This window comes from Lissotriton helveticus (genome assembly GCF_964261635.1).
Source record: "Lissotriton helveticus chromosome 1_1 unlocalized genomic scaffold, aLisHel1.1 SUPER_1_unloc_16, whole genome shotgun sequence".
Classification (NCBI taxonomy): domain Eukaryota; kingdom Metazoa; phylum Chordata; class Amphibia; order Caudata; family Salamandridae; genus Lissotriton; species Lissotriton helveticus.
Genome location: NW_027611655.1, coordinates 3328698 through 3353814, shown reverse-complemented (window position 1 = coordinate 3353814; position 25117 = coordinate 3328698). Strand labels below are relative to the sequence as shown.

The following is a 25117-nucleotide window of genomic DNA, read 5'->3' as shown; positions in this document are numbered from 1 at the left end:
TTAAAACATATGCTCACAAAACGCCCTGGTGTAGCCACGCTCAGGGCGGAGCATAAGGGAAGGGGAAAAAATAATAAAATATTGAGAAATGACAAGACACAACACAAATGTAACAAACCAAGTGATAGAACAGTGAATATCACCCTGTGACTGGGAATGGTGATAAGACAAAGTGCAGTTTATGGGAAAGTGCTTTAAAACTGGTTTGTGGATACCAATAAAACCTTTATTTATAGGTTCCACAACCAGGCTTAAAAAGAATGAGGATGGGTCGTGTTAGAAGAGAAGACTAGGTTCTCAAAACATTATTAGTTTTTCCCCTTCCCTTATGCTCCGGCCTGAGTGTGGCTACACCAGGGCGTTTTGTAAGCAGACCCGATGATGAAGCATGTCACACACTTTTGTGTGTGGGTGAGGGCAGTTTTCAAAACAGATTTATTTTTTCTGTCTCGTGTTGTTACACGTGTACTCTAATCTCTCCACCCCTTCTTGTGTGTATACTTTGACTTAGGGGGTTCAGGGTGGTGGAGTTGTATAATTTCTTTCACCCTCTACCCTGTGAATAGTGAGTTTTAAAACATATGCCTTTTGTAGCAGGCCCCCTTCCAGTAACATTCATCTTAGAAAGGGGCTGTAGGTTAGTAAGTTTGCAATTCAGGGGCTATGTAGCAGCTTGAACGTCTTTCCAAAGCTTATTACTGCTTTAAAGGGCGTAGTAATTTCTGATATTTCGCTTTTTCCATGGACTTATGTGTTTGGTTTTATTTCAGGGGGAAAAATGTCTCTGTCTCTGAGAGCTGCAGTCATGCTGCTGTCTCCGGTTAGTGCCCTTCCTTCCCTTTCTGCTGCTTTGCTGCAGTTTTAAGACCTTGTTAGAGTTTCTTGTTGCTCAAATGGGGGTAATTTCTGATATTTATCTGTTTCCCTAATCTTCATTACTTGATTTTGCCCGCCGCAAGTCAGTGTCACTCATAGTCATTGAAATGTCACTCATAATTTCACTGAAATTATGAAAATGTCACACATAGCAATCTGAAACCTTGGCAGCTATGGTTTGAGGATTCGTGGCCCTGTCAAATATAAAGAATCACCCCCAGGAACAGGAACATTAGAAACGCTGCTCAGTCTCATTGCAGCAGCTGCGTCTACATTTCACACATTGAATGAAATACAAGTCCTCATTTAAATTCACTCCTGAATGTCATGTCTGTTCCTTTGCAGGCGCCAATGCTTGTTTCCCATACAAGACCCTGTCATGGACTGTGAGTGTCCACACCTCTGTGACATTTAAAAACCCAGGTCTTAACAGTCACCAAAGCTTGTTTCCCTGCTGGAGCCTGGAGGCGGTGGTACTGTCAGCGGCCACCAGAGGGCGCTCCTCGCCTGATGATGAAACCCACTGAGCTGCACATTGTATGGAAGGGAGAAGGGTTTCCTCTTCCGGGTCAGCGGTGGCAGAGACAGCACCAGCAGCAAATGCTGACATCACTTCCTGTCTGTCCTGGTGTGTGCAGCCTGCAGCAGAGGAGGAAGGAGTCCTGTCTGGTGGGCAGTTACCTCCATCTTCAGACCCCCACAGACCCCCCCCCCCCTCAGATCCCAGATCTGCCCCCCCCTCCCCAGGAGGAAGAGAGAGCCTGGACAGGTTTCTGATCAGGTAGGAGAGCTGCTAACTCACTTGGCTGCAATTTATTAACCCATTGATCAGATCTCCCCCTGGCATTTATGGTGAGGTCAGGAGAGCTCAGCTCTTTTTGGTGCCGAGGTCTGTCCAGGGGTCAGAGGAGGAGAGGCCTGTCCAGGGGTGAAGAGGAGGTGAGGCCTGTGTCCAGAGGTGCAGAGTAGGTGAGGCCTGTCCAGGGGGTGCAGAGGAGGTGAGGCCTGTCCAGGGGTGCAGAGGAGGTGAGGCCTGTCCAGGGGTGAAGATGAGGTGAGGCCTGTCCAGGGGTGCAGAGGAGGTGAGGCCTTCCCAGGGGAGCAAAGGAGGTGAGGCCTGTCCAGGGATGCAGAGGAGGTGAGGCTTGTCCAGGGGTGCAGAGGAGGTGAGGCCCGTCCAGGGGTGCAGAGGAGGTGAGGCCTGTCCAGGGGTGAAGATGAGGTGAGGCCTGTCCAGGGGTGCAGAGGAGGCGAGGCCTGTCCAGGGATGCAGAGGAGGTGAGGCCTGTCCAGGGGTGCAGAGGAGGTGAGGCCTGTCCAGGGAGGCAGAGGAGGTGAGGCCTGTCCAGGGGTGCAGTGGAGGTGAGGCCTGTCCTGGGGTGCAGAGGAGGAGAGGTCTGTCCAGGGGGGCAGAGGAGGTGAGGCCTGTCTGGGGGGGGCAGAGGAGGAGAGGCCTGTCTTGGGGTGCAGAGGAGGAGAGGCCTGTCCAGGGGTGCAGAGGAGGAGAGGCCTGTGTCCAGGGGTGCAGAGGAGGTGAGGCCTGTCCAGAGGTGTCCAGAGGTGCAGAGGAGGAGAGGCCTGTGTCCAGAGGTGCAGAGGAGGGGAGACCTGTCCAGGGACAGAGGATGCGAGGCCTGTCCAGGGGTGCAGAGGAAAAGATGCCTGTCCAGGGGTGCAGAGGAGGAAAGGCCTGTCCAGGGGTGTAGAGGAGGTGAGGCCTGTCCAGGGGGTGCAGAGGAGGTGAGGCCTGTCCAGGGGTGCAGAGGAGGTGAGGCCTGTCCAGGGGGTACCGAGGAGGTGAGGCCTGTCCAGAGGTGGAGAGGAGGTGAGGCCTGTCCAGGGGTGCAGAGGAGTTGAGGCCAGTCCAGGGGTGCAGAGGAGGTGAGGCTTGTCCAGGGGGGCAGAGGAGGTGAGGCCTGTCCAGGAGTGCAGAGGAGGTGAGGCCTGTCCAGGGGTGCAGAGGAGGAGAGGCCTGGGAGGTGTGGCCTGTCCAGGGGTGCAGAGGAGGTGAGGCCTGTCCAGGGGTGCAGAGGAGGTGAGGCCTGTCCAGAGAAGTGCAGAGGAGGCGAGGCTAGTCCAGGGGTGCAGTGGAGGTGAGGCCTGTCCAGAGGTGCATAGGTCGCGAGGCCTGTCCAGGGGTGCAGAGGATGCGAGGCCTGTCCAGGGGTGCAGAGGAGAAGATGCCTGTCCAGGGGTGCAGAGGAGGAAAGGCCTGTCCAGGGGTACAGAGGAGGAAAGGCCTGTCCAGGGGTGTAGAGGAGGTGAGGCCTCTCCAGGGATGCAGAGGAGGTGAGGCCTGTCCGGGGGGTGCAGAGGAGGTGAGGCCTGTCCAGGGGGTGCAGAGGAGGAGAGGCCTGTCCAGGGGGGCAGAGGAGGTGAGGCTTGTCCAGGGGGGCAGAGGAGGTGAGGCCTGTCCAGGGGTGAAGCAGAGGGGAGGCCTGCCCAGGGGTACAGAGGAGGAGAGGCCTGTCCAAAGGAGGGGCAGAAGTGGAGAGGCCTGTCCAGGGGCAGATGAGGAGAGGCCTGTCCAGAGGAGGGGCAGAGAAGGAGAGGCCTGTCCAGGGGCAGAGGAGGTGAGGCCTGTCCTGGGGTGCAGAGGAGGAGAGGCCTGTCCAGGGGTGCAGAGGAGGAGAGGCCTGTCCAGGGGATGCAGAGGAGTTGAGGCCTGTCCAGGGGGTGCAGAGGAGGTGAGGCCTGTCCAGGGGTGCAGAGGAGGTGAGGCCTGTCCAGAGGAGTGCAGAGGAGGCGAGGCCTGTCCAGGGGTGCAGAGGAGGGGAGGCCTGTCCAGGGGCAGAGGAGGTGAGGCCAGTCCAGGGGTGCAGTGGAGGTGAGGCCTGTCCAGGGGTGCATAGGATGGGAGGCCTGTCCAGGGGTGCAGAGGAGAAGATGCCTGTCCAGGGGTGCAGAGAAGGAAAGGGCTGTCCAGGGGTACAGAGGAGGAGAGGCCTATCCAGGGGTGTAGAGGAGGTGAGGCCTGTCGAGGAGGTGCAGAGGAGGGGAGGCATGCCCAGGGGTACAGAGGAGGAGAGGCCTGTCCAAAGGAGGGGCAGAAGTGGAGAGGCCTGTCCAGGGGCAGATGAGGAGAGGCCTGTCCAGAGGAGGGGCAGAGAAGGAGAGGCCTGTCCAGGGGCAGAGGAGGTGAGGCCTGTCCTGGGGTGCAGAGGAGGAGAGGCCTGTCCAGGGGTGCATAGGAGGAGAGGCCTGTCCAGGGGATGCAGAGGAGGTGAGGCCTGTCCAGGGGGTGCAGAGGAGGTGAGGCCTGTCCAGGGGTGCAGAGGAGGTGAGGCCTGCCCAGAGGAGTGCAGAGGAGGCGAGGCCTGTCCAGGCGTGCAGAGGAGGGGAGGCCTGTCCAGGGGCAGAGGAGGTGAGGCCAGTCCAGGGGTGCAGTGGAGGTGAGGCCTGTGCAGGGGTGCATAGGATGGGAGGCCTGTCCAGGGGTGCAGAGGAGGCGAGGCCTGTCCAGGGGTGCAGAAGAGAAGATGCCTGTCCAGGGGTGCAGAGAAGGAAAGGCCTGTCCAGGGGTACAGAGGAGGAGAGGCCTATCCAGGGGTGTAGAGGAGGTGAGGCCTGTTGAGGGGGTGCAGAGGAGGTGAGGCCTGTCCAGGGGGTGCAGAGGAGGAGAGGCCTGTCCAGAGGAGTGCAGAGGAGGCGAGGCCAGTCCATGGGTGCAGAGGAGGTGAGGCCTGTCCAGGGGTGCAGAGAACGTGATGCCAGTCCAGGGGAGCAGAGGAGGAGAGGCCTGTCCAGGGGTGCAGAGGAGCTGAGGCCTGTCCAGGGGTGCAGAGGAGGAGAGGCCTGTCAAGGGGTGCAGAGGAGGAGAGGCCTGTCCAGGGGTGCAGAGGAGGAGAGGCATGTCCAGTGGTACAGAGGAGATGAGGCCTATCCAGGGGAGCAGTGTCTCTCATCGGGTGACTGGGCATAGCACCTCGAGGCTCAGGGCGGAGTGAGAGGCACTGTATGGGATGGGATGAAGTCTGGGCTCCTCTGACCTTAATGAGAATCTGTCACCGAGAGCTCCCGAGAGAAGCACTGAGAGGCCTGTCCAGGGGTGCAGAGGAGGTGAGGCCTGTCCAGGGGTGCAGAGGAGGTGAGGCCAGTCCAGGGGTGCAGAGGAGGTAAGGCCTGTCCAGGGGTGCAGAGGATGTGAGGCCTGTCCAGGGGTCCAGAGGAGGTGAGGTCTGTCCAGGGGTGCAGAGGAGGTGAGTCCTGTCCAGGGGTGCAGAGGAGGCGAGGCCTGTCCAGGGGTGCAGATGAGGCGAGGCCTGTCCCGGGGTGCAGAGAAGGTGAGGCTTGTCCAGGGGTGCAGAGGAGGTGAGGCTTGTCCGGGGTGCAGACGAGGTGAGGCCTGTCCAGGGGGATACAGCAGAGGTGAGGCTTGTCTAAAGGGTGCAAAGGAGGTGAGGAATGTCCTTTTCAGGGGAGTTGCAAAGATGGTGATGCCTGTAAAGAGGTACAGAGGAGGTGAAGCCTCCCCAGGGGGAGGAGAGGAGGTGGCCTGTCCAGAGGGAGTAGAGGAGGTGAGGCCTGTCCAGGGTTGCAGAGGAGGAAGGGCCTGTCCAGGGGTGCAGAGGAGGTGAGGCCTGTCCAGGGGTGCAGAGGAGGTGAGGCCTGTCCAGGGGTGGAGAGGAGGAGGGGCCTGTCCAGGGGTGCAGAGGAGGTGAGGCCTGTCCAGGGGTGGAGAGGAGTAGAGGCCTGTCCATGGGGTGAAGAGGAGACGAGGCCTGCCCAGGGGTGGAGAGGAGGAGAGGTGTCCAGGGGTGAAGCAGAGGGGAGGCCTGCCCAGGGGTACAGAGGAGCAGAGACCTTTCCAGGGGTGCAGAGGAGTTGAGGCCTGTCCAGGGGTGCAGAGGAGGAGAGGCCTGTCCAGGGGGTGAAGAGGAGGTGAGGCCTGTCCAGGGTGCAGAGGAGGAGAGGCCTGTCCAGAGGTGCAGAGGAGGTGAGGCCTGTCCAGGGTGCAGAGGAGGAGAGGCCTGTCCAGAGGTGCAGAGGAGGTGAGGCCTGTCCAGGGGTGCAGAGGAGGTGAGGCCTGTCCAGGGGTGCAGAGGAGGTGAGGCCTGTCCAGGGATGCAGAGGAGGAGAGGCCTGTCCAGAGGTGCAGAGGAGGAGAGACCTGTCCAGGGACAGAGGATGCGAGGCCTGTTCAGGGTTGCAGAGGAAAATATGCCTGCCCAGGGGTGCAGAGGAGGAAAGGCCTGTCCAGGGGTCTAGAGGAGGTAAGGCCTGTCCAGGGGGTGCAGAGGAGGTGAGGCCTGTCCAGGGGTGCAGAGGAGGTGAGGCCTGTCCAGGGGGTGCAGAGGAGGTGAGGCCTGTCCAGGGGGTGCAGAGGAGGAGAGGCCTGTCCAGGGGGGCAGAGGAGGTGAGGCTTGTCCAGGGGGGCAGAGGAGGTGAGGCCTGTCCAGGAGTGCAGAGGAGGTGAGGCCTGTCCAGGGGTGCAGAGGAGGAGAGGCCTGTCCAGGGGGTGCAGAGGAGGTGAGGCCTGTCCAGGGGTGCAGAGGAGGTGAGGCCTGTCCAGGGGTGCAGAGGAGGTGTTGCCTGTCCAGGGGTGCAGAGGAGGTGAGGCCTGTCCAGGGGTGCAGAGGAGGAGAGGCCTGTCGAGGGGGTGCAGAGGAGGAGAGGCCTGTCCAGGAGTGCAGAGGAGGAGAGGCCTGTCCAGGGGATGCAGGGGAGGTGAGGCCTGTCCAGGGGTGCTGGGAGGTGGGGGTACAGAGGAGGTAAGGCCTGTCCAGGGGTGCAGAGGAGGTGAGGCCTGTCCAGAGAAGTGCAGAGGAGGCGAGGCTAGTCCAGGGGTGCAGTGGAGGTGAGGCCTGCCCAGAGGTGCATAGGTCGCGAGGCCTGTCCAGGGGTGCAGAGGATGCGAGGCCTGTCCAGGGGTGCAGAGGAGAAGATGCCTGTCCAGGGGTGCAGAGGAGGAAAGGCCTGTCCAGGGGTACAGAGGAGGAAAGGCCTGTCCAGGGGTGTAGAGGAGGTGAGGCCTCTCCAGGGATGCAGAGGAGGTGAGGCCTGTCCGGGGGGTGCAGAGGAGGTGAGGCCTGTCCAGGGGGTGCAGAGGAGGAGAGGCCTGTCCAGGGGCTGAGGAGGTGAGGCCTGTCCAGGGGTGCAGAGGAGGTGAGGCCTGTCCAGGGGTGCAGAGGAGGAGAGGCCTGTTCAGGGGGGTAGAGGAGGAAAGGCCTGTCCAGTGGTGCAGAAGAGGTGAGGCCTGTCCAGGGGTGCATAGGAAGTGAGGCCTGTCCAGGGGTGAAGCAGAGGGGAGGCCTGCCCAGGGGTACAGAGGAGGAGAGGCCTGTCCAAAGGAGGGGCTGAAGTGGAGAGGCCTGTCCAGGGGCAGATGAGGAGAGGCCTGTCCAGAGGAGGGGCAGAGAAGGAGAGGCCTGTCCAGGGGCAGAGGAGGTGAGGCCTGTCCTGGGGTGCAGAGGAGGAGAGGCCTGTCCAGGGGTGCAGAGGAGGAGAGGCCTGTCCAGGGGTGCAGAGGAGGAGAGGCCTGTCCAGGGGTGCAGAGGAGGTGAGGCCTGTCCAGGGGATGCAGAGGAGGTGAGGCCTGTCCAGGGGGTGCAGAGGAGGTGAGGCCTGTCCAGGGGTGCAGAGGAGGTGAGGCCTGTCCAGAGGAGTGCAGAGGAGGCGAGGCCAGTCCAGGGGTGCAGTGGAGGTGAGGTCTGTCCAGGGGTGCATAGGATGCGAGGCCTGTCCAGGGGTGCAGAGGAGGCGAGGCCTGTCCAGGGGTGCAGAGGAGAATATGCCTGTCCAGGAGTGCAGAGAAGGAAAGGCCTGTCCAGGGGTACAGAGGAGGAGAGGCCTATCCAGGGGTGTAGAGGAGGTGAGGCCTCTCCAGGGATGCAGAAGAGGTGAGGCCTGTCGAGGGGGTGCAGAGGAGGTGAGGCCTGTCGAGGGGGTGCAGAGGAGGAGAGGCCTGTCCAGAGGAGTGCAGAGGAGGCGAGGCCAGTCCATGGGTGCAGAGGAGGTGAGGCCTGTCCAGGGGTGCAGAGGAGGAGAGGCCTGTCCAGGGGTGCAGAGGAGGAGAGGCCTGTCCAGGGTGCAGAGGAGGAGAGGCCTGTCTGGGGTGCAGAGGAGGTGAGGCCAGTCCAGTGGTACAGAGGAGATGAGGCCTATCCAGGGGAGCAGTGTCTCTCATCGGGTGACTGGGCATAGCACCTCGAGGCTCAGGGCGGAGTGAGAGGCACTGTATGGGATGGAATGAAGTCTGGGCTCCTCTGACCTTAATGAGAATCCTTCACCGAGAGCTCCTGAGAGAAGCACCGAGAGGCCTGTCCAGGGGTGCAGAGGAGGTGAGGCCTGTCCAGGGGTGCAGAGGAGGTGAGGCCAGTCCAGGGGTGCAGAGGAGGTGAGGTCTGTCCAGGGGTGCAGAGGAGGTGAGGCCTGTCCAGGGGTGCATTGGAGGTGAGGCCTGTCCTCGGGGTACAGAGGAGGTGAGGCCTGTCCAGGGGTGCAGAGGAGGAAAGGCCTGTCCAGGGGTACAGAGGAGGAGAGGCCTGTCCAGGGGTGTAGAGGAGGTAAGGCCTCTCCAGGGGTGCAGAGGAGGTGAGGCCTGTCCAGGGGGTGCAGAGGAGGTGAGTCCTGTCTAGGGGTGCAGAGGAGGCGAGGCCTGTCCAGGGGTGCAGAGGAGGCGAGGCCTGTCCTGGGGTGCAGAGAAGGTGAGGCCTGTCCAGGGGTGCAGAGGAGGTGAGGCTTGTCCGGGGTGCAGACGAGGTGAGGCCTGTCCAGGGGGATACAGCAGAGGTGAGGCTTGTCTAAAGGGTGCAAAGGAGGTGAGGAATGTCCTTTTCAGGGGAGTTGCAAAGATGGTGATGCCTGTAAAGAGGTACAGAGGAGGTGAAGCCTCCCCAGGGGGAGGAGAGGAGGTGGCCTGTCCAGAGGGAGTAGAGGAGGTGAGGCCTGTCCAGGGGTGCAGAGGTGATGAGGCCTGCGAAGCTGATGCAGAAGAGTTGAGGCCTGTTCCGCCGGGGTGCAGAGGAGGTATGGCCTGTCCTGAGGGTTGCAGAGGAGATGCCTGTCCAGGGGGAGCAGAAGTGGTGAGGCCTGTCCCGGGTGTGCAGTGGAGGTGAGGCCCGTCCCGGGGTGCAGAGGAGGTGAGGCCTGTCCTGAGGGTTGCAGGGGAGATGCCTGTCCATGGGGAGCAGAGGAGGCGAGGACTGTCCGGGGTGTAGAGGAGGTGAAGCATGTCCTGTCCAGGGAGTTAAGCGCAGGTGAGGCCCGTCCAGGGGTGCAGAGCAGGTGAGGCCTGTGCAGGGGAGGTGAGGCCAGTCCTGATGGGGTGCAGGGGAGATGCCTGTCCGGGGTGAAGAGGAGGTGAAGCATGTCCTGTCAAGGGGGTTAAGCGCAGGTGAGGCCTGTCCAGGGGTGCAGAGGAGGTGGTACCTGTTCCTGGCTGGGGGTGCAGAGGAGGTGAGGCGTATCCGCGAGGGGTGCAGAGTGGTTCAGGCCTGTCCAGGACGATGCAGAGGAGTGGAGGCGTGTCGTCTGCTGGGATGAAACCTGTCCTGTAGGGGTAGGAGGTGAGGCCTGTCCTGTTCTCTTGGTATGAAGAATGTGGACCACCTCAGCCGCTGCTCGCACCGCCCAGAGATGCTCCTTTCCAGGCATATCATTTTATTTTAAGAGTTCATAATCCGAATTTTTGAAAAGTATCTGGAGTTACCTTAGAGCCTCAGATGGCTCCTGACAAAGGCAAACTGGCTAATTTCTCTTTCGTGAGTGCCCTGCCTTGTTTTAAGATGTTTATGTGTCGAATTCTGCTAGTTTGGGTGCTCCTTTGGTAACGCCTCCTGTCCTGGTGACGCAGAATGTCTAAAAGCTTTAATTGTGCTTCCAATTAGTAATTGGGTGCATCCCATAGGGCACACTTACATGGTTCCAGTATAGGATTCCACTAATAAGCAAAATTAAACCAATTTTGCAAAAATAGTTCCAAAAGAATAATGTTTATTCCACCAGGTGTTTAGTCTGGCCTCTCTAAGGGAGCGAGAGCTGGCTCAGTATCCTGGTCCATCAAGTCCCGTCACCCGTCCTTGTCCTCACAAGGCCTCGACTCACGTCCTGGTCCTCCCAAGGACCTGGTTCACGTCCTGGTCCTCAGAAGGCCCGGCTCATTTCCTGATCCTCACAAGGCCCCGCGGCTCACATCCTGATCCTCACAAGGCACCGGCTCACGTCCTGGTCCTCAGAAGGCCCCAGTTCACGTCTTGGTCCTCACAAGGTCCTGGCTCACGTCCTGGTCCTCACAAGGCCCTGGGTCATGTCTTGGTCCACCAGACCCTGGCTCACGTCCGGGTCTACCAGGCCCACGCTTACGTCCTGGTCCTCACAAGGCCCTGGCTCACGTCCTGGTCCACCAGGCTCCAGCTCACATCCTGTTCCACCAGGCCCCGGCTCATGTCCTGGTCCACACAAGGCCCCGTCTCACATCCTGGTCCTCACAAAGCCCTGGCTCACGTCCTGGTCCTCACAAGGCCCCGTCTCATGTCCTGGTTCACACAAGGCCCCGGCTCACGGCCTGGTCCTCACCAGGCCCTAGCTCACTTCCTGGTCCTCACAAGGCCCCGGCTCACGTCCTGGTCCTCACAAGGCCTCAGCTCACGTCCTGGTCCTCACAAGGCCCCGGCTCACGTCCTGGTCCTCACAAGGCCACAGTTTACTTCCTGGTCCTCACAAGGCCCCGGCTCACGTCCTGGTCCTCACAAGGCCCTGGCTCAAGTCCTGGTCTTCACAAGCCCCTGACTCACGTCCTGGTCCTCAACAGGCCCTGATCACATCCTCTTCCTCACTAGACTCCGGCTTATGTCCAGGTCCTCACCAGGCCAAGCCGGAGAGGGAGATCAATTGGTTGTTGGCCCACAATGCCACCTTAAACAGGAAGCAGACATATGCAAATCAGCTTTAGACTTCTTCCATTAGGGCAGTCCAGCCTGAAGATCCAATCCAGATCCTTTCTGAACCGGAACACAATCAACCCAAGACCGGTTTCAGCCTATCTGGGCGTTGACTGTAGGGTGCCGCTTATTCCAGTGGTGCAGCGAGCACGGGACCCACATCTGGGCACTGACTGCAGGGTGAGACTTCATTCCAGCGGTGCAGTGAGCACGGGACCCACACATGGGCACACCTGGCGTATTTATCAACAAGAAAAATGATGGGTGGAACGTTTGAGTTCATCTCTGCCACTGGTAATTACTCTGGGACACATCCCAGCCCAACCTTCTTGTTCTTGCGCTCCGTTACACCTCAGCATACAGCCAATCAGAGAGCTTTAGCTAACATTACTTCCATTGTTGTCTGCTTCAGTAGTCACAGAAGTTCTAACTCTAAGGATCGGCCTGTCTCTCTGCTCCTGATGTTCACCAAACTAACTGAGGCCACGGTGAACAAGCAGCTCACCAAATACCTTGAGTCCGACCAACTTTTGCACAAAGTCCATCCAGGGCTCCAAAAGAGCTAAAGCCACGTGGGATATTAGAGACATTATGTATGGGGGTAGGGAGGTGGGGCTCTGATCTGATTAGATCTATCAGAAACCTTTGACACCATCTCCCACTCCACATTACTACAGAGATTGGAGATGGTAGGTCTTTGGGGAAAGTGCCTGCTTTGTTCTTATCCTTTTTCAGATCTGACCCAAGCGGTGGCCTCAGCTAACTTCAGATCAACCCCTAAGACAATTACCCCTCCCCCGGCTGGTTTTGAGCCACAATCTTTTCAATCTATACATGGCCCACTTGGCCAGCCTGATCGAGTCATTCGACATCCCCTCTACTCGATGATACACAGATCATTAGATTCGAAGAAAATACACCTGATTGAGTCATTCGATAATCGATATCACCTCTACTCGATAATACAGAAATCATTAGATTAGAAGAAAATACGTCTGATCGAGCCATTCAATATCACCTCTACTCAAATGTACACAAACATTCAGATCGCCTGGGCACTGGGCTGGGACGCCCCCTGTCACCCGTTCTTTTTACCAGGAATGACCCCTTAGGGCCGTGAACTCCAGGAGAGGCATACCCTACCCACACTGGGCTGACACCTTTTCGAAACTGAAACCAAAAAGAAAACATGTCTTTATAAATTGACAGGTTTATAGTCACAGTGGCCAGGCCTGGATGTGCGTTGAGAGTTGTGAAGGTCAGACGACGGAACTTCAAAGTTCAATTGTTCGAAATCTTTAAAGTTAAAGGTTTTCTGGACAGGTCCGCAGTCCTCTGGAGATCTGATCTTTATTGAAGAGTAGAAAATAAAATGTCCTCTTGGAGTCAAAAATATCACCAAATAGGTATAGCCACCATTCAATCCACTCTACTCAATCACATCTACACAAGATCCGTTAATTACACATATATACCACCAAGAAACAAATTCCACATAATAGCTTTAATATAAAAAAATACAACTCATGTTATTGTGTTTTTACTTAAAAAGTAGATTATATATGTGACTCCCTATAAACAGTTCTAATTTTAATCCCCCAGTACAAAATATAATTTGGCGCACTAAAACACTTCAGATAAAAATACATGAGGTACTGGCATCAGTGCGGGTTTAATGTGCTGAGAAGTTTGATACCAAACTTCCCAGGTTTCAGTGTAGCCATTATGGTGTGGAGTTCGTAATGACAATCTCCCAGCACCATATACTCTTAATGTCAGCACTGTAATTTCAATGCCTAAGAATGGACTTGGCCACTGTAGGGGTACAGGGCTCATTCACCTGTACCCTCACCACTGGCATAGTACACCTAGCTGGAGGGGTGCAGGGCTCATTGACCTGTACCCTCACCACTGGCATAGTACACCTAGCTGGAGGGGTGCAGGGCTCATTCACCTGTACCCTGACCACTGGCATAGTACACCTAGCTGGAGGGGTGCAGGGCTCATTCACCTGTACCCTGACCACTGGCATAGTACACCTAGCTGGAGGGGTGCAGGGCTCATTCACCTGTACCCTCACCACTGGCATAGTACACCTAGCTGGAGGGGTGCAGGGCTCATTCACCTGTACCCTCACCACTGGCATAGTACACCTAGCTGGAGGGGTGCAGGGCTCATTCACCTGTACCCTCACCACTGGCATAGTACACCTAGCTGGAGGGGTGCAGGGCTCATTCACCTGTACCCTCACCACTGGCATAGTACACCTAGCTGGAGGGGTGCAGGGCTCATTCACCTGTACCCTCACCACTGGTACAGTACACCTAGCTGGAGGGGTGCAGGGCTCATTCACCTGTACCCTCACCACTGGTACAGTACACCTAGCTGGAGGGGTGCAGGGCTCATTCACCTGTACCCTCACCACTGGTACAGTACACCTAGCTGGAGGGGTGCAGGGCTCATTCACCTGTACCCTCACCACTGGCATAGTACACCTAGCTGGAGGGGTGCAGGGCTCATTCACCTGTACCCTCACCACTGGTATAGTACACCTAGCTGGAGGGGTGCAGGGCTCATTCACCTGTACCCTCACCACTGGCATAGTACACCTAGCTGGAGGGGTACAGGGCTCATTCACCTGTACCCTCACCACTGGTACAGTACACCTAGCTGGAGGGGTGCAGGGCTCATTCACCTGTACCCTCGCCACTGGCATAGTACACCTAGCTGGAGGGGTGCAGGGCTCATTCACCTGTACCCTCACCACTGGCACAGTACACCTAGCTGGAGGGGTGCAGGGCTCATTCACCTGTACCCTCACCACTGGTATAGTACACCTAGCTGGAGGGGTGCAGGGCTCATTCACCTGTACCCTCACCACTGGTATAGTACACCTAGCTGGAGGGGTGCAGGGCTCATTCACCTGTACCCTCACCACTGGTATAGTACACCTAGCTGAAGGGGTGCAGGGCTCATTCACCTGTACCCTCACCACTGGTACAGTACACCTAGCTGGAGGGGTGCAGGGCTCATTCACCTGTACCCTCACCACTGGCATAGTACACCTAGCTGGAGGGGTGCAGGGCTCATTCACCTGTACCCTCACCACTGGTACAGTACACCTATCTGGAGGGGTACAGGGCTCATTCACCTGTACCCTCACCACTGGCATAGTACACCTAGCTGGAGGGGTGCAGGGCTCATTCACCTGTACCCTCACCACTGGTACAGTACACCTAGCTGGAGGGGTGCAGGGCTCATTCACCTGTACCCTCACCACTGGTACAGTACACCTAGCTGGAGGGGTGCAGGGCTCATTCACCTGTACCCTCACCACTGGTATAGTACACCTAGCTGGAGGGGTGCAGGGCTCATTCACCTGTACCCTCACCACTGGTACAGTACACCTAGCTGGAGGGGTACAGGGCTCATTCACCTGTACCCTCACCACTGGTATAGTACACCTAGCTGGAGGGGTGCAGGGCTCATTCACCTGTACTCTCACCACTGGCACAGTACACCTAGCTGGAGGGGTGCAGGGCTCATTCACCTGTACCCTCACCACTGGCATAGTACACCTAGCTGGAGGGGTGCAGGGCTCATTCACCTGTACCCTCACCACTGGTATAGTACACCTAGCTGGAGGGGTGCAGGGCTCATTCACCTGTACCCTCACCACTGGCATAGTACACCTAGCTGGAGGGGTGCAGGGCTCATTCACCTGTACCCTCACCACTGGCATAGTACACCTAGCTGGAGGGGTGCAGGGCTCATTCACCTGTACCCTCACCACTGATACAGTACACCTAGCTGGAGGGGTGCAGGGCTCATTTACCTGTACCCTCACCACTGGTATAGTACACCTAGCTGGAGGGGTGCAGGGCTCATTCACCTGTACCCTCACCACTGGTACAGTACACCTAGCTGGAGGGGTGCAGGGCTCATTCACCTGTACCCTCACCACTGGTACAGTACACCTAGCTGGAGGGGTGCAGGGCTCATTCACCTGTACCCTCACCACTGGTATAGTACACCTAGCTGGAGGGGTGCAGGGCTCATTCACCTGTACCCTCACCACTGGTATAGTACACCTAGCTGGAGGGGTGCAGGGCTCATTCACCTGTACCCTCACCACTGGTACAGTACACCTAGCTGGAGGGGTGCAGGGCTCATTCACCTGTATCCTCACCACTGGTACAGTACACCTAGCTGGAGGGGTGCAGGGCTCATTCACCTGTACCCTCACCACTGGTACAGTACACCTAGCTGGAGGGGTGCAGGGCTCATTCACCTGTACCCTCACCACTGGTACAGTACACCTAGCTGGAGGGGTACAGGGCCCATTCACCTGTACCCTCACCACTGGTATAGTACACCTAGCTGGAGGGGTGCAGGGCCCATTCACCTGTACCCTCACCACTGGCATAGTACACCTAGCTGGAGGGGTGCAGGGCTCATTCACCTGTACCCTCACCACTGGCATAGTACACCTAGCTGGAGGGGTGCAGGGCTCATTCACCTGTACCCTCACCACTGGTATAGTACACCTAGCTGGAGGGGTGCAGGGCTCATTCACCTGTACCCTCACCACTGGTACAGTACACCTAGCTGGAGGGGTGCAGGGCTCATTCACCTGTACCCTCACCACTGGCATAGTACACCTAGCTGGAGGGGTGCAGGGCTCATTCACCTGTACCCTCACCACTGGTATAGTACACCTAGCTGGAGGGGTACAGGGCCCATTCACCTGTACCCTCACCACTGGTACAGTACACCTAGCTGGAGGGGTGCAGGGCTCATTCACCTGTACCCTCACCACTGGTACAGTACACCTAGCTGGAGGGGTGCAGGGCTCATTCACCTGTACCCTCACCACTGGCATAGTACACCTAGCTGGAGGGGTGCAGGGCTCATTCACCTGTACCCTCACCACTGGTACAGTACACCTAGCTGGAGGGGTGCAGGGCTCATTCACCTGTACCCTCACCACTGGCATAGTACACCTAGCTGGAGGGGTGCAGGGCTCATTCACCTGTACCCTCACCACTGGCATAGTACACCTAGCTGGAGGGGTGCAGGGCTCATTCACCTGTACCCTCACCACTGGTACAGTACACCTAGCTGGAGGGGTGCAGGGCTCATTCACCTGTACCCTCACCACTGGTACAGTACACCTAGCTGGAGGGGTGCAGGGCTCATTCACCTGTACCCTCACCACTGGTACAGTACACCTAGCTGGAGGGGTGCAGGGCTCATTCACCTGTACCCTCACCACTGGCATAGTACACCTAGCTGGAGGGGTGCAGGGCTCATTCACCTGTACCCTCACCACTGGTATAGTACACCTAGCTGGAGGGGTGCAGGGCTCATTCACCTGTACCCTCACCACTGGTACAGTACACCTAGCTGGAGGGGTGCAGGGCTCATTCACCTGTACCCTCACCACTGGTATAGTACACCTAGCTGGAGGGGTGCAGGGCTCATTCACCTGTACCCTCACCACTGGTATAGTACACCTAGCTGGAGGGGTGCAGGGCCCATTCACCTGTACCCTCACCACTGGTATAGTACACCTAGCTGGAGGGGTACAGGGCTCATTCACCTGTACCCTCACCACTGGCATAGTGTACCTAGCTGGAGGGGTGCAGGGCTCATTCACCTGTACCCTCACCACTGGTACAGTACACCTAGCTGGAGGGGTGCAGGGCTCATTCACCTGTACCCTCACCACTGGTACAGTACACCTAGCTGGAGGGGTGCAGGGCTCATTCACCTGTACCCTCACCACTGGTACAGTACACCTAGCTGGAGGGGTGCAGGGCTCATTCACCTGTACCCTCGCCACTGGTACAGTACACCTAGCTGGAGGGGTGCAAGGCTCATTCACCTGTACCCTCGCCACTGGTATAGTACACCTAGCTGGAGGGGTGCAGGGCTCATTCACCTGTACCCTCGCCACTGGTATAGTACACCTAGCTGGAGGGGTGCAGGGCTCATTCACCTGTACCCGCGCCACTGGTATAGTACACCTAGCTGGAGGGGTACAGGGCTCATTCACCTGTACCCTCGCCACTGGTACAGTACACCTAGCTGGAGGGGTACAGGGCTCATTCACCCGTACCCTCGCCACTGGCACAGTACACCTAGCTGGAGGGGTGCAGGGCTCATTCACCTGTACCCTCACCACTGGTATAGTACACCTAGCTGGAGGGGTGCAGGGCTCATTCACCTGTACCCTCACCACTGGTATAGTACACCTAGCTGGAGGGGTGCAGGGCTCATTCACCAGTACCCTCACCACTGGTATAGTACACCTAGCTGGAGGGGTACAGGGCCCATTCACCTGTACCCTCACCACTGGTATAGTACACCTAGCTGGAGGGGTGCAGGGCTCATTCACCTGTACCCTCACCACTGGCATAGTACACCTAGCTGGAGGGGTGCAGGGCTCATTCACCTGTACCCTCACCACTGGTACAGTACACCTAGCTGGAGGGGTGCAGGGCTCATTCACCTGTACCCTCACCACTGGCATAGTACACCTAGCTGGAGGGGTGCAGGGCTCATTCACCTGTACCCTCACCACTGGTATAGTACACCTAGCTGGAGGGGTGCAGGGCTCATTCACCTGTACCCTCACCACTGGCACAGTACACCTAGCTGGAGGGGTGCAGGGCTCATTCACCTGTACCCTCACCACTGGTATAGTACACCTAGCTGGAGGGGTGCAGGGCTCATTCACCTGTACCCTCACCACTGGTATAGTACACCTAGCTGGAGGGGTACAGGGCCCATTCACCTGTACCCTCACCACTGGTATAGTACACCTAGCTGGAGGGGTGCAGGGCTCATTCACCTGTACCCTCACCACTGGTACAGTACACCTAGCTGGAGGGGTGCAGGGCTCATTCACCTGTACCCTCACCACTGGCATAGTACACCTAGCTGGAGGGGTGCAGGGCTCATTCACCTGTACCCTCACCACTGGTACAGTACACCTAGCTGGAGGGGTGCAGGGCTCATTCACCTGTACCCTCACCACTGGTACAGTACACCTAGCTGGAGGGGTGCAGGGCTCATTCACCTGTACCCTCACCACTGGTATAGTACACCTAGCTGGAGGGGTGCAGGGCTCATTCACCTGTACCCTCACCACTGGCATAGTACACCTAGCTGGAGGGGTGCAGGGCTCATTCACCTGTACCCTCACCACTGGTAAAGTACACCTAGGTGGAGGGGTACAGGGCCCATTCACCTGTACCCTCACCACTGGTATAGTACACCTAGCTGGAGGGGTGCAGGGCTCATTCACCTGTACCCTCACCACTGGTATAGTACACCTAGCTGGAGGGGTGCAGGGCTCATTCACCTGTACCCTCACCACTGGTATAGTACACCTAGCTGGAGGGGTGCAGGGCTCATTCACCTGTACCCTCACCACTGGTACAGTACACCTAGCTGGAGGGGTGCAGGGCTCATTCACCTGTACCCTCACCACTGGCATAGTACACCTAGCTGGAGGGGTGCAGGGCTCATTCACCTGTACCCTCACCACTGGTATAGTACACCTAGCTGGAGGGGTGCAGGGCCCATTCACCTGTACCCTCACCACTGGTACAGTACACCTAGCTGGAGGGGTGCAGGGCTCATTCACCTGTACCCTCACTACTGGCATAGTACACCTAGCTGGAGGGGTGCAGGGCTCATTCACCTGTACCCTCACCACTGGCATAGTACACCTAGCGGGAGGGGTGCAGGGCTCATTCACCTGTACCCTCACCACTGGTACAGTACACCTAGCTGGAGGGGTGCAGGTCTCATTCACCTGTACCCTCACCACTGGCATAGTACACCTAGCTGGAGGGGTGCAGGGCTCATTCACCTGTACCCTCACCACTGGCATAGTACACCTAGCTGGAGGGGTGCAGGGCTCATTCACCTGTACCCTCACCACTGGTACAGTACACCTAGCTGGAGGGGTGCAGGGCTCATTCACCTGTACCCTCACCACTGGTACAGTGCACCTAGCTGGAGGGGTGCAGGGCTCATTCACCTGTACCCTCACCACTGGTACAGTACACCTAGCTGGAGGGGTGTAGGGCTCATTCACCTGTACCCTCACCACTGGCATAGTGTACCTAGCTGGAGGGGTGCAGGGCTCATTCACCTGTACCCTCACCACTGGTACAGTACACCTAGCTGGAGGGGTGCAGGGCTCATTCACCTGTACCCTCACCACTGGTACAGTACACCTAGCTGGAGGGGTGCAGGGCTCATTCACCTGTACCCTCGCCACTGGTACAGTACACCTAGCTGGAGGGGTGCAAGGCTCATTCACCTGTACCCTCGCCACTGGTATAGTACACCTAGCTGGAGGGGTGCAGGGCTCATTCACCTGTACCCTCGCCACTGGTATAGTACACCTAGCTGGAGGGGTGCAGGGCTCATTCACCTGTACCCGCGCCACTGGTATAGTACACCTAGCTGGAGGGGTACAGGGCTCATTCACCTGTACCCTCGCCACTGGTACAGTACACCTAGCTGGAGGGGTACAGGGCTCATTCACCCGTACCCTCGCCACTGGCACAGTACACCTAGCTGGAGGGGTGCAGGGCTCATTCACCTGTACCCTCACCACTGGTATAGTACACCTAGCTGGAGGGGTGCAGGGCTCATTCACCTGTACCCTCACCACTGGTATAGTACACCTAGCTGGAGGGGTGCAGGGCTCATTCACCAGTACCCTCACCACTGGTATAGTACACCTAGCTGGAGGGGTACAGGGCCCATTCACCTGTACCCTCACCACTGGTATAGTACACCTAGCTGGAGGGGTGCAGGGCTCATTCACCTGTACCCTCACCACTGGCATAGTACACCTAGCTGGAGGGGTGCAGGGCTCATTCACCTGTACCCTCACCACTGGTACAGTACACCTAGCTGGAGGGGTGCAGGGCTCATTCACCTGTACCCTCACCACTGGCATAGTACACCTAGCTGGAGGGGTGCAGGGCTCATTCACCTGTACCCTCACCACTGGTATAGTACACCTAGCTGGAGGGGTGCAGGGCTCATTCACCTGTACCCTCACCACTGGCACAGTACACCTAGCTGGAGGGGTGCAGGGCTCATTCACCTGTACCCTCACCACTGGTATAGTACACCTAGCTGGAGGGGTGCAGGGCTCATTCACCTGTACCCTCACCACTGGTATAGTACACCTAGCTGGAGGGGTACAGGGCCCATTCACCTGTACCCTCACCACTGGTATAGTACACCTAGCTGGAGGGGTGCAGGGCTCATTCACCTGTACCCTCACCACTGGTACAGTACACCTAGCTGGAGGGGTGCAGGGCTCATTCACCTGTACCCTCACCACTGGCATAGTACACCTAGCTGGAGGGGTGCAGGGCTCATTCACCTGTACCCTCACCACTGGTACAGTACACCTAGCTGGAGGGGTGCAGGGCTCATTCACCTGTACCCTCACCACTGGTACAGTACACCTAGCTGGAGGGGTGCAGGGCTCATTCACCTGTACCCTCACCACTGGTATAGTACACCTAGCTGGAGGGGTGCAGGGCTCATTCACCTGTACCCTCACCACTGGCATAGTACACCTAGCTGGAGGGGTGCAGGGCTCATTCACCTGTACCCTCACCACTGGTAAAGTACACCTAGGTGGAGGGGTACAGGGCCCATTCACCTGTACCCTCACCACTGGTATAGTACACCTAGCTGGAGGGGTGCAGGGCTCATTCACCTGTACCCTCACCACTGGTATAGTACACCTAGCTGGAGGGGTACAGGGCCCATTCACCTGTACCCTCACCACTGGTATAGTACACCTAGCTGGAGGGGTGCAGGGCTCATTCACCTGTACCCTCACCACTGGCATAGTACACCTAGCTGGAGGGGTGCAGGGCTCATTCACCTGTACCCTCACCACGGGTATAGTACACCTAGCTGGAGGGGTGCAGGGCTCATTCACCTGTACCCTCACCACTGGTACAGTACACCTAGCTGGAGGGGTGCAGGGCTCATTCACCTGTACCCTCACCACTGGCATAGTACACCTAGCTGGAGGGGTGCAGGCCTCATTCACCTGTACCCTGGCCACTGGTACAGTACACCTAGCTGGAGGGGTGCAGGGCTCATTCACCTGTACCCTCACCACTGGTACAGTACACCTAGCTGGAGGGGTACAGGGCTCATTCACCTGTACCCTCACCACTGGTACAGTACACCTAGCTGGAGGGGTGCAGGGCTCATTCACCTGTACCCTCACCACTGGTATAGTACACCTAGCTGGAGGGGTGCAGGGCTCATTCACCTGTACCCTCACCACTGGTATAGTACACCTAGCTGGAGGGGTGCAGGGCTCATTCACCTGTACCCTCGCCACTGGTATAGTACACCTAGCTGGAGGGGTACAGGGCTCATTCACCTGTACCCTCGCCACTGGTATAGTACACCTAGCTGGAGGGGTGCAGGGCTCATTCACCCGTACCCTCGCCACTGGCATAGTACACCTAGCTGGAGGGGTGCAGGGCTCATTCACCCGTACCCTCACCACTGGTATAGTACACCTAGCTGGAGGGGTGCAGGGCTCATTCACCTGTACCCTCACCACTGGCATAGTACACCTAGCTGGAGGGGTGCAGGGCTCATTCACCTGTACCCTCACCACTGGCATAGTACACCTAGCTGGAGGGGTGCAGGGTTCATTCACCTGTACCCTCACCACTGGCATAGTACACCTAGCTGGAGGGGTGCAGGGCTCATTCACCTGTACCCTCACCACTGATATAGTACACCTAGCTGGAGGGGTGCAGGGCTCATTCACCTGTACCCTCACCACTGGTATAGTACACCTAGCTGGAGGGGTACAGGGCCCATTCACCTGTACCCTCACCACTGGTATAGTACACCTAGCTGGAGGGGTGCAGGGCTCATTCACCTGTACCCTCACCACTGGTACAGTACACCTAGCTGGAGGGGTGCAGGGCTCATTCACCTGTAACCTCACCACTGGCACAGTACACCTAGCTGGAGGGGTGCAGGGCTCATTCACCTGTACCCTCACCACTGGTACAGTACACCTAGCTGGAAGGGTGCAGGGCTCATTCACCTGTACCCTCACCACTTGTACTGTACACCTAGCTGGAGGGGTCCAGGGCTCATTCACCTGTACCCTCACCACTGGTACAGTACACCTAGCTGGAGGGGTGCAGGGCTCATTCACCTGTACCCTCACCACTGGTACAGTACACCTAGCTGGAGGGGTGCAGGGCTCATTCACCTGTACCCTCACCACTGGCATAGTACACCTAGCTGGAGGGGTGCAGGGTTCATTCACCTGTACCCTCACCACTGGCATAGTACACCTAGCTGGAGGGGTGCAGGGCTCATTCACCTGTACCCTCACCACTGATATAGTACACCTAGCTGGAGGGATGCAGGGCTCATTCACCTGTACCCTCACCACTGGTATAGTACACCTAGCTGGAGGGGTACAGGGCCCATTCACCTGTACCCTCACCACTGGTATAGTACACCTAGCTGGAGGGGTGCAGGGCTCATTCACCTGTACCCTCACCACTGGTACAGTACACCTAGCTGGAGGGGTGCAGGGCTCATTCACCTGTACCCTCACCACTTGTACAGTACACCTAGCTGGAGGGGTGCAGGGCTCATTCACCTGTACCCTCACCACTGGTACAGTACACCTAGCTGGAGGGGTGCAGGGCTCATTCACCTGTACCCTCACCACTGGTACAGTACACCTAGCTGGAGGGGTGCAGGGCTCATTCACCTGTACCCTCACCACTGGTACAGTACACCTAGCTGGAGGGGTGCAGGGCTCATTCACCTGTACCCTCACCACTGGTACAGTACACCTATCTGGAGGGGTGCAGGGCTCATTCACCTGTACCCTCACCACTGGTACAGTACACCTAGCTGGAGGGGTGCAGGGCTCATTCACCTGTACCCTGGCCACTGGTACAGTACACCTATCTGGAGGGGTGCAGGGCTCATTCACCTGTACCCTCACCACTGGTATAGTACACCTAGCTGGAGGGGTGCAGGGCTCATTCACCTGTACCCTGGCCACTGGTACAGTACACCTAGCTGGAGGGGTGCAGGGCTCATTCACCTGTACCCTCACCACTGGTACAGTACACCTAGCTGGAGGGGTGCAGGGCTCATTCACCTGTACCCTCACCACTGGTACAGTACACCTAGCTGGAGGGGTGCAGGGCTCATTCACCTGTACCCTCACCACTGGCATAGTACACCTAGCTGGAGGGGTGCAGGGCTCATTCACCTGTACCCTCACCACTGGTACAGTACACCTAGCTGGAGGGGTGCAGGGCTCATTCACCTGTACCCTCACCACTGGTATAGTACACCTAGCTGGAGGGGTGCAGGGCTCATTCACCTGTACCCTCACCACTGGCATAGTACACCTAGCTGGAGGGGTGCAGGGCTCATTCACCTGTACCCTCACCACTGGTAAAGTACACCTAGGTGGAGGGGTACAGGGCCCATTCACCTGTACCCTCACCACTGGTATAGTACACCTAGCTGGAGGGGTGCAGGGCTCATTCACCTGTACCCTCACCACTGGTATAGTACACCTAGCTGGAGGGGTACAGGGCCCATTCACCTGTACCCTCACCACTGGTATAGTACACCTAGCTGGAGGGGTGCAGGGCTCATTCACCTGTACCCTCACCACTGACATAGTACACCTAGCTGGAGGGGTGCAGGGCTCATTCACCTGTACCCTCACCACGGGTATAGTACACCTAGCTGGAGGGGTGCAGGGCTCATTCACCTGTACCCTCACCACTGGTACAGTACACCTAGCTGGAGGGGTGCAGGGCTCATTCACCTGTACCCTCACCACTGGCATAGTACACCTAGCTGGAGGGGTGCAGGGCTCATTCACCTGTACCCTCGCCACTGGTATAGTACACCTAGCTGGAGGGGTGCAGGGCTCATTCACCTGTACCCTCGCCACTGGTATAGTACACCTAGCTGGAGGGGTGCAGGGCTCATTCACCTGTACCCTCGCCACTGGTATAGTACACCTAGCTGGAGGGGTGCAGGGCTCATTCACCTGTACCCTCGCCACTGGTATAGTACACCTAGCTGGAGGGGTACAGGGCTCATTCACCTGTACCCTCGCCACTGGTATAGTACACCTAGCTGGAGGGGTGCAGGGCTCATTCACCCGTACCCTCGCCACTGGCATAGTACACCTAGCTGGAGGGGTGCAGGGCTCATTCACCTGTACCCTCACCACTGGTATAGTACACCTAGCTGGAGGGGTGCAGGGCTCATTCACCTGTACCCTCACCACTGGCATAGTACACCTAGCTGGAGGGGTGCAGGGCTCATTCACCTGTACCCTCACCACTGGTATAGTACACCTAGCTGGAGGGGTGCAGGGTTCATTCACCTGTACCCTCACCACTGGCATAGTACACCTAGCTGGAGGGGTGCAGGGCTCATTCACCTGTACCCTCACCACTGATATAGTACACCTAGCTGGAGGGGTGCAGGGCTCATTCACCTGTACCCTCACCACTGGTATAGTACACCTAGCTGGAGGGGTACAGGGCCCATTCACCTGTACCCTCACCACTGGTATAGTACACCTAGCTGGAGGGGTGCAGGGCTCATTCACCTGTACCCTCACCACTGGTACAGTACACCTAGCTGGAGGGGTGCAGGGCTCATTCACCTGTAACCTCACCACTGGCATAGTACACCTAGCTGGAGGGGTGCAGGGCTCATTCACCTGTACCCTCACCACTGGTACAGTACACCTAGCTGGAGGGGTGCAGGGCTCATTCACCTGTACCCTCACCACTTGTACAGTACACCTAGCTGGAGGGGTGCAGGGCTCATTCACCTGTACCCTCACCACTGGTACAGTACACCTAGCTGGAGGGGTGCAGGGCTCATTCACCTGTACCCTCACCACTGGTACAGTACACCTAGCTGGAGGGGTGCAGGGCTCATTCACCTGTACCCTCACCACTGGTACAGTACACCTATCTGGAGGGGTGCAGGGCTCATTCACCTGTACCCTCACCACTGGCATAGTACACCTAGCTGGAGGGGTGCAGGGCTCATTCACCTGTACCCTCACCACTGGTATAGTACACCTAGCTGGAGGGGTGCAGGGCTCATTCACCTGTACCCTCACCACTGGCATAGTACACCTAGCTGGAGGGGTGCAGGGCTCATTCACCTGTACCCTCACCACTGGTACAGTACACCTAGCTGGAGGGGTGCAGGGCTCATTCACCTGTACTCTCACCACTGGTACAGTACACCTAGCTGGA

General features: G+C 57.7%; 1 pseudogene across 1 annotated transcript in view; it reads left to right on the top strand.

Moving 5' to 3' along the window:
- The first annotated feature begins 1603 nt into the window (after positions 1-1603).
- The window catches only part of LOC144805608 (uncharacterized), a 101951-nt pseudogene continuing 78437 nt past the window's right edge, over positions 1604-25117 (top strand). Inside the window, exon 1 of the transcript XR_013605556.1 lies at positions 1604-1657. The product of XR_013605556.1 is annotated as an uncharacterized LOC144805608 (transcript). The remainder of the gene's footprint in view (positions 1658-25117) is intronic.